Source organism: Cebus imitator, unplaced genomic scaffold, assembly GCF_001604975.1.
Source record: "Cebus imitator isolate Cc_AM_T3 unplaced genomic scaffold, Cebus_imitator-1.0 Scaffold52, whole genome shotgun sequence".
NCBI lineage: Eukaryota > Metazoa > Chordata > Mammalia > Primates > Cebidae > Cebus > Cebus imitator.
Window position 1 is genome coordinate 5,992,974 of NW_016107367.1, and position 9,341 is coordinate 6,002,314.

The following is a 9,341-nucleotide window of genomic DNA, read 5'->3' on the forward strand; positions in this document are numbered from 1 at the left end:
ACATATATTGTTTAAAAGAAAAATCGGCAGTACAAAAGTGAAGTGCCTCCTTTCGCTACCTTTTTTCTTCAAAAAAGCACTAGCATTTCCCATTCATGAGTGGTAACAAAGTGGGCACACTGTGCTGTACATTTTTTTTTTTGAGATGGCATCTCGCTTTGTAGCGCAGGCTGGAGTGCAATGGCACGATCTCAGCTCCCTGCAACCTCCACCTCCCAGGTTCAAGCGATTCTCCTACCTCAGCCCCCCAAGTAGCTGGGATTATAGGCACTTTGCAACCGTGCCAGGCTAATTTTTGCATTTTTAGTAAAGACAGGTTTTTGTCATGCTGGCCAGGCTAGCTTTGAACTCCTGACCTCAGGTGTTCTGCCTGCCTCAGCCTCCCAAAGCACTGGGATTACAGGGGTGAGCCCCCTTGCCCAGACTGTACTTTTCTTTTTTTAATTAAAAATACATTTTAGAGATCATTTCATGTCAGCAGATACATAGAGCTGCGTCTTTCTTTTTAGGGGCTGCATGGTATTGCATTGTAAGAATATTTGATGTTTTATTTAATCTACAAATGTAAGTTAGATCATTTCCAATTAATCACTATCCTAAACAAAGTCACAAGAAGCACGTTTGTGAATTTGTGTAAGTACCTCAAAAAGCTAAAATGCTAAAGTGGAACCACCAGGTTAAGGAGTGTGAATCATGCCATTTGACACAAACCCCCAATTCATCTTGCAAAGAGGATGTGCTAACTGACCACTCACAGATACCATCACATCTACAAAGTCCATTTCCCATTCCCCCACTGCCATTTGCATGTTGCATTTTCCTTATTATGAACAAATCAAGAATCTATTTTAAATAGTAATTCGTTTCCTTTTTGTCAATTGTCTACTAAAGTTCTTTCAGTTTTTTTCCATTGGATTGTTTTGCTATATTAATGATTTGCAAAAGCTCTTTATATATGAAAGAAACTAGTATGACATATATCACACAGGTTGCAAGACAGGAGTTATACATTTATAGAAAGAAAAATCCATCAATCTATTTTTTGGGCTTCTGGATTTTGCATCAAGCTTAAAAAGACTTCCCTATTAATAATTCCAATATTGCTGCTAGAGAAATCACACTGAAGAGCCAGGAGAGCTGTATTAGGAAAGAGGACATTTTTTTTTTTTTAAGACAGAGTCTCACTCTATCACCCAAGCTGGAGTGCAGTGACGCAATCTCTGCTCATTGCAACCTCCAACTCCCGGGTTCAAGCGATTCTTGTTCCTCAGCTTCCCAAGTAGCTGGGACTACAGGTGCACACCACCACACCCCACTAATTTTTATATTTTTAGTAGAGACAGGGCTTCACCATGTTGGCCAGGCTGTTTTCAACCTCCAGACCTCAGGTGATCTGCCTGCCTTGGCCTCCCAAAGTGCTGGGATTACTGGCGTGAGCCACTGTGCCCAGCCAGGGAAGAGGGCAATTTGTAAAGAAACAAGGGACTTTCGGAGAAGGGAGAGAGGACCAGTGAGGCTAGTTAACAGGTTGAAGAGTGACGTGGGAGGAGGCTAGAATGGGAGACAGATCAGGGAGAGTAATTTGTGGGAAGAATGAGAAACTTGCAAATAGTTTTATTTGGTCAAGGACTTCAGCTGATGTATACTCTGGAAACATTACCACAGTCTGAGGAAGGGATTAGTGAGTGGCAAGAGAGGAAGTAAAGAGACATGGAGCTCAGGTGACCGATGGCGGCCTCCGTGCAGGTGGTGAGAGGTGGGTGGACTCCTGCACCTGTAGTACGGACCAAAGGTGGGGAACCTGACACAAACGCAGGTGGACAGGGGTCTCATTTAACGTAGCAGGAAAAGCTGGAGGTAATGGGCGGCACAGACCACCTGCTCACTTTTGGACAGAACAATCTCCAGAGGCTATGAGAAATGCTCACAGGGGCTCAGGAAGGCAGTTGTCTCTATCAAGGTGATGCTCCAAAGAGAGCTGCAGAGGTGTTCATCCCTGGAAAAGGTGCTTAATCATCCTCAGTCACAGTCTCCTCCTCTGCAAAATGAAAAAAATCACTTACAAGGAGATAATGATGTAAGCCACCAAGCCAAGGACCTTCCATATAGGAGTGCCCCCAGGATGACCCAATCTCCTCGATCTCACCCTCCTACATAAAATTCACAAGTGCATGTGGGTTGCTCTGTTACCACAAAAACACACACATTGTGGACTCCAGGCCCCTGCCAGGCCCTGAGGACTCAGGGGTGAGGGAGGCTCAAAGCTTGCCGTCAGGGACCGCTGGGTCCAATGGCTCAAGACAGTCAAACATGCAACGGGGTAATCAATGGGGAGTAATCAACCCAGAAGAGGTGGACATGCAAGCTGTAAGGCCCTGTGTGTCAAGGTGCCAGGAAAATAGAAAAAGGCAGGACTGGGATCCACTATTGGGGGCAGGGGAGGATAAAGGCACAGACGACATAAAAGAGGCAATGCTGTTTTTACCTTCATCAACTTTTAACCCACCGCGGTTTGCAAAGCATTTTGCCACCAGTGATTTCTTTCAATCATCTGAAGGGCCTACAGAAAAGAAAAATTAGTGGGCCTTTCCGGCGTGGAGTCCGGAGACGGCATGCAGAAATAGCACCTCGAAAGGGGAAGGAAAAGAAGGAAGAACAGGTCATAGGCCTTGGACCTCAGGTGGCTGAAGGAGAGAATGTACTTGGTGTCTGCATATGTTTGCATCCTTCAATGACACTTTTGTCCATGTCACTGATCTTTCTGGCAAAGACAGCATCTGCCGTGTGACTGGTGGGATGAAGGTGAAGGCAGATCGAGATGAATCCTTGCATTATGCTGCTCTGTTGGCTGCTGATGTGGCCCAGAGGTGCAAGGAGCTGGGCATCACTGCCCTACACATCAAACTCCGGGCCACAGGAGGAAATAGGACCAATACCCCAGGACCTGGAGCCCAGTCGGCCCTCAGAACCCTTGCTCGCTTGGGTATGAAGATCGGGTGGATTGAGGACGTCACCCCCATCCCCTCTGACAGCACTCACAGGAAGGGAGGTCGCCGTGGTTGCCCTCTGTGAACAAGACTCCTCAAAATGTTTTCTGTTAATAAATTGCCTTCACGTAAAAAAAAAAAAAAAAGAAAGAAAGAAAAAAGAAAAATTAGTGGTCACTATCCTGCTTTTATAGTTATGGAAACTGAGGAACAGACAGGTGTGGTAAGGTATATCACCCATTCAGACCTCGTTCCAGACACCATCCTGCCATCCAGGAAAGCAACACATGTATAGAAAAAACTGAGGAGGATCTCGGGAGGTGGAAACCTGGAAAAGGGCACTAGAAATGGCCATGCTAAAAGCCAACACGACCACACAAAAGCGAGTTTTTCCACCAAATCCAAAAAGGGATTTAGACTTCCCTGACTTTTCTCGACCAGGAGACACCTCGGTTCCTGCCCATCAGGGTAGCTGTCAGGGCAGGAGCAGTCACACTGGCGGGACCCGCTATCACCGATGAGCCACTTATGGCTCCTTTAATAAAGTCACTGGAAGAAGAAGAAGGTAAAATTAAGCAATAATGACCCTGGCAGAAGTCTTTCACAGACGCGTAATGGAATGTTAAAGGCTCAAGCCTTGACCCTCTACTTGGCTATTACGAGGTTGATAAAGACAGATAAACCGATCATTACAGCCTCTATAAAGTTCAGAAGTTAATTTAAAACACTACTGTTCATCAGCTTTAGCCCTGCCTCTCCCACTCATAAAAACATAGCAAGGCTTGCATGCAAAATCTTAGAAGATATTTCTATCTTTTTTTTAATATGTTGAGAATGTAGGTTATCATTAGGAACAGTGAAACTAAAGAAGTTGAGGCTGGTTTTGTCTCCAAGGATCCCTGACCCATTGGCTCTGTAAGAAAGACCACTCCCTCACCTCCACCCCAAAGCCCTCACCTGCCACGTATCTGTCACCATCTCCAACTTAGGCTCTTGTGGTGAAATCGCTTCTTGACGTAATTCCTGATTGAAGTAGTGATGGCTTCCTTCTCTTCATGAGTGTGTGTGTGTGTGTTTGTACGTGCTGTTTGCTCACATGTAATTGTGTGTGTTTGCTTGGATGAGTGTGTTTTATGTGTATGTATGTGTTCGGATGAATGTGCTTATACGTGTTCGTGTGGGTTTGTGTGTCTTTGTGTGTGTGAATGTGTGCACAATTGTGTATCAATGGGGGATGGGTGTTGAAAAGAGGGGACCAAATGAAGAAGAGAGGTAAGTGCTGAGAATTAAAAATCAGAGACTGTTCAAGGCTGGTCTGGGGCCTCGGAACCCCAGCCAGCAAACCAGAACGTTCAGCCATGTTTTCCAGTAAATAACTATTGTGTGTCTGTTGCAGGCACTGGTGCTACAAAATGGGCTTGTGCTCTCTTTGGAAGAAGAGAGAAAACAAAAATGCAAAGATATGAAAGAACAAGGTCACCTGAGTTTTCAGTAGGTGCAAAGAGGGAAATGATACAGCATGATTTGGTTGAGAGCAGTTGGATAGTTAGGACAAATTTAGATCTCCTGGTCAAGGGAGCAGTGGCATTGGAGATAACACTCCAGCGACAAGAGACACCCTGGCAAGTGGAGATCAGAGGTCAGAGTCCCAGGCTGGAAGGAGCACGTGGCCTTAAGGTGAGCACAAGCTTGAAATGTTTATCAAGTTTTATAACTCCTCTTCTTCCTTTCACCTTATCTTCCCCAGCCTTTAAAAATTATTTGCTTATGTTGTTTTTGTTAATAATGAGTCTGATCTCTTCTGTACTATGGAGAATAAAAAAGTTCCATGACCAAACGTGTTTCATGTGGTACAGGGGAGCCAACGACAATTCCAGAGCCAACCTAGGTCAGCACTGCAATCCAGGAAACTCGTCTCTCGTACCTTGCATGGAGCATAGCCAAGTACTAGGGCTGCTGTCAGGCTTCTTCACAGATCTGTTCAATTATATTCCTGCCTTACATTGCAGAAGTTCTGGGTTCATTTCAGGCTTTTCTCTCCTGCTTGGCAGAAACTGAACAATCAGCAGTCAGACAGAGAAAGAGGAACTAAGACAAATTAAGAGAAAAGTAATCGCAGGATACGAATGAAGGCACCTTTGACTGACAGAATGGTGTACCCCCCTGAGCTAGTGCGTGGAGAGTCAACCCCGTGTCCCTCAAGAGGTGACATAGCGTTTGTGGAGGAGGCTGCCACCTCCACATCTCACTGGCTGATATGCCTTGGCAGAGATACTTTGGAGCACACCCTGCCTCACCCTTCGGGGCTCCTAGAATACCTGGCACTGGAGTCAGCTTCCCACGGGTGTGGGCAAACCACAGCCAATCAGGAAATGGCAGGATGCTGACTCCTCTGGATGCAAGGAAGATCTGGGCACAGTGGTCCCAGGATCTTCCCAGAGGCTCCCAGGCTAGACAAGGCGCTCCCAAGAAAAATGTGGAGTAAATAGAAACTTTAAGGGCCTCTCAGAAGAGAAGGAGCTTGTCGACAACTTGAGAAATTCTGAAATTGTAGGCAAACATTGATGTTCACAGGCATGGATCCTAGGAGCGAATCTCGAGTTTTCAGCAGACTCCCTGGGATCTCCACAATACAAAGAACATCTGTAGACATTGTTCTCTTTGCTAATCAAGACCCACTCCCCCCAACCTCCCCTCCCAGAGACTACTCTTCTTCTTTCAAGGCAAAGACCCCTTGTGTCTCTCCATGAAACCGTTCCTGACCATCCCACTCTTCCATCTTTGAGTTCACCCAGGACAGAGCTCTCTGGTGTCCACTACTCTGTATGGTAATTGATTATTTCAAAGACCATCTTCCTCCTTAGAATGTAATCCCTCAGAGACCCCCCTACAATATTTTATTTGCACTTCCACCCCTAGGGTCTGCTACACTGCCCTGTGCTTACTATGTGTTCAGTAAGTGTTTCTGTGAATAAATGAATTCAATCCTGCTTCATGACACCGTTTGAATGTACCACCCTGGACCTGCCTGTCCTTATCCGAAGACATCAGAATAAACACTCACATGTGGCCTCCTTGACTTTGAAGAGCAGCCAATGCCCTCACTGTCTCTGGATGGGGTACCTTTGTGGCATCTCCCTGTACCACATCAGGGCTTCTTCAGCACAAAGGACCCTTATGCAAATCAGGCAGAAAGTGTGGCACATATGCTCCTTGAAAGTTAAATTCCTACCTCCAATTGTGAATTAGAATTGGATTATTGAGGAGGTAGACGGAGGTGTCTTCTAAGTGAATTGTGCTGGTGTTAACTGAATCCTGTCCTAGCAAAGTGCACTTTACATATTTCAGGGGAGGGACCAGGTGGGAGGTGATTGGATCATGGAGGCAGTTCTCATGGTAGTGAGTGTGTTCTCACAAGATCTGATGGTTTTAAAGTGTTTGGCAGTCCTCCCCCACCTCTCTCTCTCTTCTGCTGCCATGTAAGATGTGCCTTGCTTCCCCTTCATCTTCTACCATGATTGTAAGTTTCCTGAGGCCTCCCCAGCTACATGGAACTGTGAGTCAATTAAACTTCTTTCCTTTATAAATTACCCAGTCTCAGGTTGTTCTTTATAGCAGTGTGAAAACAGACTAATACAGACACCAACATTCAGACCATAGCATCTCAATTACTTTTTTATTGCTATGCAATAAATTACCACAAACTTACCAGCTTAAAACAATACACATTAATTAATTACTCACAGTTTCCCTCAGTGATCAGTCTGCCACCACCTTGATAGGTCCTTTTCTTGGTCTTGCCAAACTAAAACCAAGGTGCAGTTGGCAGCCAGAGCTGTGATCTCATCTAAGGTTCAGATTTCTCTTTCAAGCTCATTGGTTGTTGACAGAATTCAGTTCCTTGTGGTTGTGGGGTTCTGCTCATCTCCTTGTCCCCTGCTCTCATCCCCTTGTCCCCTGCACTCATCCATAGATCCATCATAAAATAGCAAGATGTTTCCTCCAGGCCAGCAGGATAATCTCTGCTTTTAAAAGCCCACTGGGGCCAGGCGCGGTTGCTCACGCCTATAATCCCAACACTTTGGGAAGCCGAGGCGGGTGGATCATGAGGTCAGGAGATCGAGACCATCCTGGTCAACAAGGTGAAACCCCGTCTCTACTAAAAATACAAAAATTAGCTGGGCATGGTGGTGAGTGCCTGTAGTCCCAGCTACTTGGGAGGTTGAGGCAGGAGAATTGCTTGAACCCAGGAGGCAGAGGTTGCAGTGAGCCGAGATCGTGCCATTGCACTCCAGCCTGGGTAACAAGAGTGAAACTCCGTCTCAAAAAAAAAGCCCACCGGAGCATGTAAGGCCCACCTAGGACCATCTCCCTTTTGATTAACCATAAGTCGACTGATTGAGAACATTAATTACACCTTTAAAATTCCTTCACCTAGCAGTGTAACCTCCTCAGTGAAGCAGCATGAATTGTATTCACAGGCTCTGTCCCATTCAAGAGGAAGACAGTTTATAGGGTGTGTATGCATGCCGGGAGGACAGGAATCCTCATCATCCTCAGTATCTAAAGATAGGCAGAACCTTGCTTTCGCCAGTAACTGTTGTTTGTGAGAGTTTTATGTTGGTGGTCAAAGTGTACTTCCATCTTCAAATATGAATGTTTTTTTTTTCCTCATCTTCTCCAAAGGGAGTTTGATCACATGAATTTCTAGGCTGTGGGAATACCCTGCCTTCCCCCAGAGACCAAACTCTAACCCCAATAGAACTTTGCAGTTCAGAGAAAAAGGTCAACAGGCAGAGAGAGCATGGAACACCTGAGAAAAAGGTGTCAGAAAAATGTGGGTCCTGGAGCTCAGAAAGCCACATCCCACAAGGCCCCTGCATTAGAGTGCCCTGGGTTTGGCCATTCCCAGCCCTGACAGTGTGTCCACTGCATTTGGTGGCATCACAGTGAGCAGATACAGGATATATCTGGTTTTGGAATCGGAGACGATCCCATCTCCTGGGCTTACAACATTCAAGTTACAACCAATTACATTAGACATGCGCACACACACAAAGGATGGGTCCCTAACATTTCTATAACGAGCACTGAATTGTGTGTGTGTGCTCTGGACTTGGGCATCCACAGTTTCATCTTGCCTCCACAACTTATTGACCTCAGGAAAGTCATCTATCTTCTCTGCACTTCAGTTTCCTTACCCATGAAATAACAATAGTAATAGTAAAAATAATAATAATAGCAACAACAATAGTGCCTGTTACATACACAGAGTTGTAACTATTAAATGAAATAATAGATGCAGTAAGGCTAGAGCAATCTTTGGCTTGTACAGAGACCTTGATCAATGGCAAAAGTCAGATTTGTACCATTCACTCTCCCTCCCTCCCTCCCTCCCTCTCTCTCTCTCTCTCTCTCTCGCTCTTTCTTTCTCTTTCTTTCTTTCTTACTTACTTTCTTTCTTTCTTTCTTTCTTTCTTTGTTTCTTTTCTTTCTTTCCTCTTTTGTTGATCACATTGTCACACCATGCTAGACACACTGGGAAAAAGTAAACTTTGACATAATCCCTACCCTCAGAGAGACGAAGTTCAGTGATGGAGACAACAAAAGAAATACTTCAGTGTAATGCATTCATTTTATTTCTTTTCCTAAGGAGAAAGAGGAAAATATTTAAAGGCTTAGAAAAATTTGACCAGGCGTAGTGGCTCACGACTGTAATCCCAGAACTTTGGAAGGCCAAGGCGGGTGGATCACGAGGTCAGGAATTTGAGATCAGCCTGGCCAGCATGATGAAACCCTGTCTCTACTAAAAATACAAAACTTTAGCCAGGCATGGTGGTACACATCTGTCATCCCAGCTACTTGGGAGGCTGAGGCAGGAAAATCACTTGAACCAAGGAGACAGAGGTTGCAGTGGGCCAAGATCACACCACCGTGCTCCAGCCTGGGTAACAGGAGACTCTGCCTCAAAAAAAAATAAAAAAATTTAAAAAAATAAAATAAAAGAAAACGTCAAGGAAGGTAAATGAGCAAGGATGAATATTGGGAATGGAAGAGAAGTCAACACTAAGCGAAGGGTTAAGTCTATGTTCGCATCTCACAAAATGCTGTTCTTGCTCCTGGCTTTCATTTTGAATGAAATCCTGCCATGAGGAATGTACCACTGGCCTTGGAAACACAAGAGATGGGTCACCTCTGAGCTATGGAGGTCACTGAGGAATGTGTCCCGCAGATAACAAGGAGGACGAGCTTCCACAGCTTAAGGGCTGTTTCTGAACCTCTTTGTTTATCACCAGCAGTACATAAACTCGAAATTTTAATGCAGGTTCAATTCAGATGCAAATGGCTCTGTCC

At 45.2% G+C, this 9,341-nt stretch overlaps 1 pseudogene across 1 annotated transcript; it reads left to right on the forward strand.

Moving 5' to 3' along the window:
• Positions 1–1,728: 1,728 nt before the first annotated feature.
• Positions 1,729–3,148, forward strand: LOC108303990 (annotated as a pseudogene). Its single transcript, XR_001825042.1, has 2 exons — positions 1,729–1,749; positions 2,558–3,148. The product of XR_001825042.1 is annotated as a 40S ribosomal protein S14-like (transcript).
• Positions 3,149–9,341: the final 6,193 nt, after the last annotated feature.